At 38.7% G+C, this 6,000-nt stretch overlaps 1 long non-coding RNA gene across 1 annotated transcript in view; it reads left to right on the forward strand.

Moving 5' to 3' along the window:
- The window catches only part of LOC142456862 (uncharacterized), a 31,243-nt gene extending 27,587 nt beyond the window's left edge, over window positions 1-3,656 (forward strand). Inside the window, exon 3 of the long non-coding RNA XR_012786110.1 lies at window positions 2,794-3,656. This is a non-coding gene — a long non-coding RNA (uncharacterized LOC142456862). The remainder of the gene's footprint in view (window positions 1-2,793) is intronic.
- Window positions 3,657-6,000: the final 2,344 nt, after the last annotated feature.

The raw sequence follows: 6,000 nt of genomic DNA on the forward strand, positions 1-6,000 counted from the left end.
CTTTTGGCAAATGTTTTCCGTATGCATTGTGCTGATCCAGCCACGGAACATGATACTTTTTGGAAAAAGCAATTAGACACAAAAAGCTATGTGTGTGTGAAATTTGAATGAGGGTTTGGACCAGGGGGATGGAATTTACAATATCCTAGTAAAATATCTTAAATTGAATTATTGTATACTGACATTTTTACTTCTGTCTACTGGAATTTACACTTCATTTTCCACAGTTAGCAATCACTGGTTATGTTGTTCATGACTTCATGAAGGGACACATCACTTCATCTCAAATTCTTCCTCTTATTTTCAAATAAACTTTCCCCCCTGCTAGTTCCAGGACTCTAGTCTATCTTTGCATATCTAAAACTCATGACATGCTCTGTTAAATTAAGAGTCAGTTACTTTGGGAACATAGAAAAATTGGTAGAAGCTCTACAATTTCACTCTTTTTCTTCCTCTTTTACAGCCTCAAAATATAATGAAACAACATTGTGAGTAACTTTTCCAATTGGAATTATGCCATTCCACTGAAAAGATTCAATTACAGTAACTTTGATTTCTAAATAATATCTTTGCCCTGTGACACACAAAAATAACTGCTATAATGAGTAGTTGTTCTAGAATATTTGTGAGGTGCATCTTCTCAGAGATGTTGAATCCTTTTCTATTGCTAAAGGACTCTACAACATGGAAATCTCTTATATCCTCATTAATTTTTTCATGGTAATGGATTAGGTAAAGTCAAATTGCAGTATACTTTTTAAAATCTCAGAGATTTGTTGTTTAAATAACTCTGCTCATCTTTTAGGTATTAGACAAAAACTGACTTTTTTTGGGTAGCTTTTCTTTAGTCTGTTGGTTGGATCGGTCTGGGCCGTGGCATCTTTGTGGCATTAGCAGATGGTTGTGTATTCAGGAAGACCATGAGCACTTGGTCAGTGCTAGATTTGATACATCACTATCTAGATGTTTTCTTTCGTCTCTTATGGCCTTTCGCTTTTACTGTCTATGAATCTGAATCCCTGACCAGGAGCCCTCATGGTGTCCTAGGTTGCATGTTGGGCTGCAGGTGAGAACCACCAGCCACTCCGCAAGGGAAAGATGAGCTGACTAAATAGTTACAGTTCCAGGAATCCCCAGAGGTAGCTCTTCCTTGTTCTATAGCTCTTCCTTGTTCCTTGACTCAATGGCAGTGAAATGGTTTCAAGGTAGCAGTGAAGACATGATGATATTGGGAATACTTAACATTTTTATAGAATTACAGAGTGGAAAGAACTTGGATATGTCATCTAATCAACTACTTAAACAAAATACTAATAAAAAATTATCTTTCAGAATACATTTAAGTCACCAAAAATATACACATACATTATAATAGTTATCTTTCTATAAAGATGATGATACTAATCTGTAATTAAAGTTAGGTTTTTTTTATTTTAACAATTTATTGGGGCTCATACAACTCTTACCACAATCCATACATATACATACATCAATTGTATAAAGCACATCTGTACATTCTTTGCCCTAATCACTCAAAGCATTTGCTCTCCACTTAAGCCCTCTGCATCAGGTCCTCTTTTTTCCCCCCGCCCTCCCCGCTCCCCCCTCCGTCATGTGCCCTTGATAATTTATAGATTGTTATTTTGTCATATCTTGCCCTACCCGGAGTCTCCCTTCCCCCTCTTCTCTGCCATCCATCTCCCAGGGAGGAGGTCACATGTGGATCCTTGTAATCGGTTCCCCCTTTCCAATCCACTCACCCTCCACTCTCCCAGCATCGCCCCCCACACCCTTGGTCCTGAAGGTATCATCCACCCTGGGTTCCCTGTGCCTCCAGCTCCCATATGCACCAGTGTACAACCTCTGCCCTATCCAGTCCTGCAAGGTAGAATTCAGATCATGGTAGTTGGGGGGAGGAAGCATCCAGGATCTGGGGGAAAGCTGTGTTCTACATCGCACCCTGACTGACACTCTATCACTTTTATAGAGGGAATTAATTTTTCCTCCCTGGAAACAGGATTTCCTCCTCAGACTATGCCCATAATTCTGTATTTTTACTGGGAAGTTGACTGGGAAGAGGCTTGACTTCTTATATTCTAGAAAAAATAACAGAAACCATCTCATCTTTTAGAGGGAAACCTTTTGGAAAGTAAAGGGATGGAATTAAGTAACTTGTCAGGACAAATCTCTTGACTTCACTCCCAACAGCTACCGTTATGAACCTGGCATCTCCTCCTAGTAATACTGTTGTTACTGGTCTCCCATTGACAGTAGATAAGAGTTTGTTATCTGATTAGAAATATATTTTTTCCAGAGTTAAAAGCAAAATAGAATTTAGTAAGAGTACCTTTGTGGGAAAAGATGAAATGTAATAACCAAGGGCTAGGTAGTTTTCAGAACTGGCTAGTCTCCAAAATTAAACTTGTGGCAAACTAAGCACACATACCAATCTCTCTGTTTTCTAAAAGTGTCTGATAGAAAAACTTGTATCATTGATTATACAGTACATTATGAAAAATTGCAGGAAGGATAGAGAAAATATTTTTCTTTGAGAATGGTGATGGCAGCAAATGTACAAATGTGCTTGACACAATGGATGGATGCATGGATTGTGATAAGAGTTGTATGAGCCACCAATAAAGTGATTTAAAAATATTTTTCTTTCACATTTCTATAGATTATTTCTACTGTGAAGAAGCCACATAGTTCAAAGATGATTCAATTTTAGGGATAAGCCTTACATTTCCAATCTACTAAATGATGACTAATGTCAATTATTATGATTTGTTTCAGAAATATCTTTCAAATTATAGGTACAAACTATCGTTGGAGATATAAACTAAAGGAGAAGAAAGAAAGTTTTAGGCATCAAAGAACAAAAAGTCATATAATTGACTGCACACCTCCATGATACGATCGCCAAAGACAAACGGGTGCATAAGCAAATGTGGCGAAGAAAGCTGATGGTGCCCGGCTATCGAAAGAGATAGTGTCTGGGGTCTTAAAGGCTTGAAGGTGAACAAGCGGCCATCTAGCTCAGAAGCAATAAAGCCCACATGGAAGAAGCACACCAGCTGGTGTGATCACGAGGTGCCAAAAGGACCGGGTATAAGGCATCATGCAAAAAAAAAAAAAGAATATATGTGTGTGTGTGTGTATATATATGTATGTGTGTGTGTGTGTGTGTGTATACCATAGAGAATGAAGGGGGAAGTGCAGAGTGGAGACCCAAGGCCCAAGTGTCGACCACTGGAGATCCCCTCACAGAGGAGTTTAGGAGAGGAGATGGGTCAGTCAGGGTGCGATGTAGTACCGATGAAGAACACAGCTTTCCCCCAGATCCTGGATGCTTCCTCCCCCCAACTACCATGATCCGAATTCTACCTTGCAGGACTGGATAGGGGAGAGATTGTACACTGGTGCATATGGGAGCTGGAGGCACAGGGAATCCAGGGTGGATGATACCTTCAGTACCAAGGGTGTGAGGGGCGAGGCTAGGAGAGTGGAGAGTGAGTGGGTTGGAAAGGGGGAACTGATTACAAGGATCCACATGTGACCTCCTCCCTGGGAGAGGGACAGCAGAGAAGGGAGTGAAGGGAGACTCCGGATAGGGCAAGATATGACAAAATAGCAATCTGTGGATTATCAAGTGCTCATGAGGGAGGGGGGACGGGGGAGGGAGGGGGAAAAAAAAGAGGACCTGATGCAGAGGGCTTAAGTGGAGAGCAAATGCTTTGAGAGTGATTAGGGCAAAGAATGTGCTTTTACATTTGATGTATGTATATGTGTGGATTGTGATAAGAGTTGTATGAGCCCCTAATAAAATTTTAAAAAGAAAATGATTAGGGCAAAGAATGTACAGATGTGCTTTATACAATTGATGTATGTATATGTATGGATTGTGATAAATTGTATAAGCCCCTAATAAAATGTTTTAAAAATATTTCATCTTATTTGCTTCAAAAAATTTATCTTGAATTTTTTACATAGCCTGTTTACATAAATCTTATGTTACCTAATATTCCTACCTTCACTGTGTTTTCCACACAGGCATTTATTTACTCAACAAACAGTTATTGTATATCTATTTTATTCCAGGTACTGGTTAAAGACCAAGGATACAAAATTGAGACATAGATCTTATCTTTAAAGATGAGCATGCTAAAGAGCATGCTATCTAATGGGAAATATAGTTAATAGGTAGCTTCAATCCAATGTGATAAGTAATGTAACACAAATTCTAAAATAAATGCATACTTCAATCATAGAAAATACAGTCTGGTTTTTTCTTAATGATTAAAGCCAGAAGTCAAGAAACAAGATGTAGTCAATTGAAAAATTAACAATTCAGGTAGGAACCTAGTTACATGAGTTAGAGAAAACAATAGGCTATATCTAAACTTGACCAACAAAGTTAATATGTTTCCTTCTGACCTCAGGAGGATCTGATTCAAGCCGTTTTCCAAATGAACTCCTTGAATGTTAAACCACTATTCTTTTCATCCTTAAACTAAATCTTTCCAGGCTTGAAACTCACTCATGTCTCTGCCTATTGCCACTGTCAGTTTCCAGAACTGGTCTGGGAGTTTAGAATATATCTGAAGGATATTTTAATAATAGTGTTTGGGAGTAGGAAGTAGAGGCAACATTTCTCTCTCTACCTGTATATAATAGTTACTGAAAAATTTATTCATTCATTCAAATATTATTGATCTTTCAAATGAAACAAAAGAAAAACACCTACATGAAACCACTTATAGAATAAATTGTATCTCATTAAAGTTGATTATATATATATGTGTGTGTAAAGACACCACTGTTTTCACCCCTAGACACCAGTAAAGTTTGGCAAGAAAGCATTCTTGAAATGAATTGGCTATGTGGCCTTTCTGTATCCCTCTGCATTCCCTCTGGCAGATGTCCCAGGATGATAATCCTTTCTTCTTTCATGTTTACGCTACTGAATGTGACCTTAAACCTCCTCTATGAGGAAATATACTATGTAATCCTCCAGAAAGATACTGTATACGTATTCTGAACAATAAAAAGAAGGTAATAGAATGCTTGAAATTTTTCCTAGGCACTGTCTAGAAGTGGGGGTGGGGTGGGAGAGGGACAGGGGAAGAATTCCCAGTCTATAATGTTTCTACTTACTTATCTGCAGGAATGGAGTCACAAGGGTTGGTCAGCATAAGCAGAAGTCCTATTAGTAGGGAGGTTCTGGAGAGAAGATCAACTGGCAGCTTCTTTTCAGCAGAGAAATGAGACAGCAACAAGACAACATGAGGGAGGAGGCAACCCTCTTTCCAAAAGATGTTCCTCTGAAACAGCACAGACCCCAAGGATGTTGTGATTGGGAGAAATAAGTACCTGCAATATAGGTACCTAGATATGGAGTAAGTTTATGCCTTAGTTACAGAACAAATCCACTTCTCTGAAGAGTGGAGCATCTTCTGCCAGATTCCAAAAGTCACATTGAGAAATTCTGGACAAAAAGGAAAACATGATAAGGCACTAAAGGAGAAGTGACCAGAAGTTACTCTGTCCTAATTTTTGACTTTTTATTGGAGGGCAGACTGAAGTTAGTATCAAACAGGCCAACTAGAGCTAAACTTAAAAGCTCACAGGTTGGTAATTGAGAATAAGATTGTGGAATAAACTCAGCAGCTGGAATATGCAAAAGGATATTCCAGAAACAGGAGAACCAGAGAGGGGGAACCCCAGTTTCTGAATATAAACACTTATTGACAAGCTGTTTGAACCCCGAGCTGTGCATGTGTGGGACCCGAATCCAAGTAGCCTGTATAAAAACTGACCAGGTTTCAATTGTTGCACAACACAGAGAGGCAGAGTTTGTAGTTTGACCTCTGCCAAACTCTACTGAAACAAAAATAAATACTGTTCAGAACAACATTGCAGATTTCACAGTTTCTAAATTCTATCACTCATTATACACAGGAAATAATCTACAATTATGAGGTAGGAGAAGAAACAGGGAAA

Source organism: Tenrec ecaudatus, chromosome 9 (genome assembly GCF_050624435.1).
Source record: "Tenrec ecaudatus isolate mTenEca1 chromosome 9, mTenEca1.hap1, whole genome shotgun sequence".
NCBI classification, from domain to species: domain Eukaryota; kingdom Metazoa; phylum Chordata; class Mammalia; order Afrosoricida; family Tenrecidae; genus Tenrec; species Tenrec ecaudatus.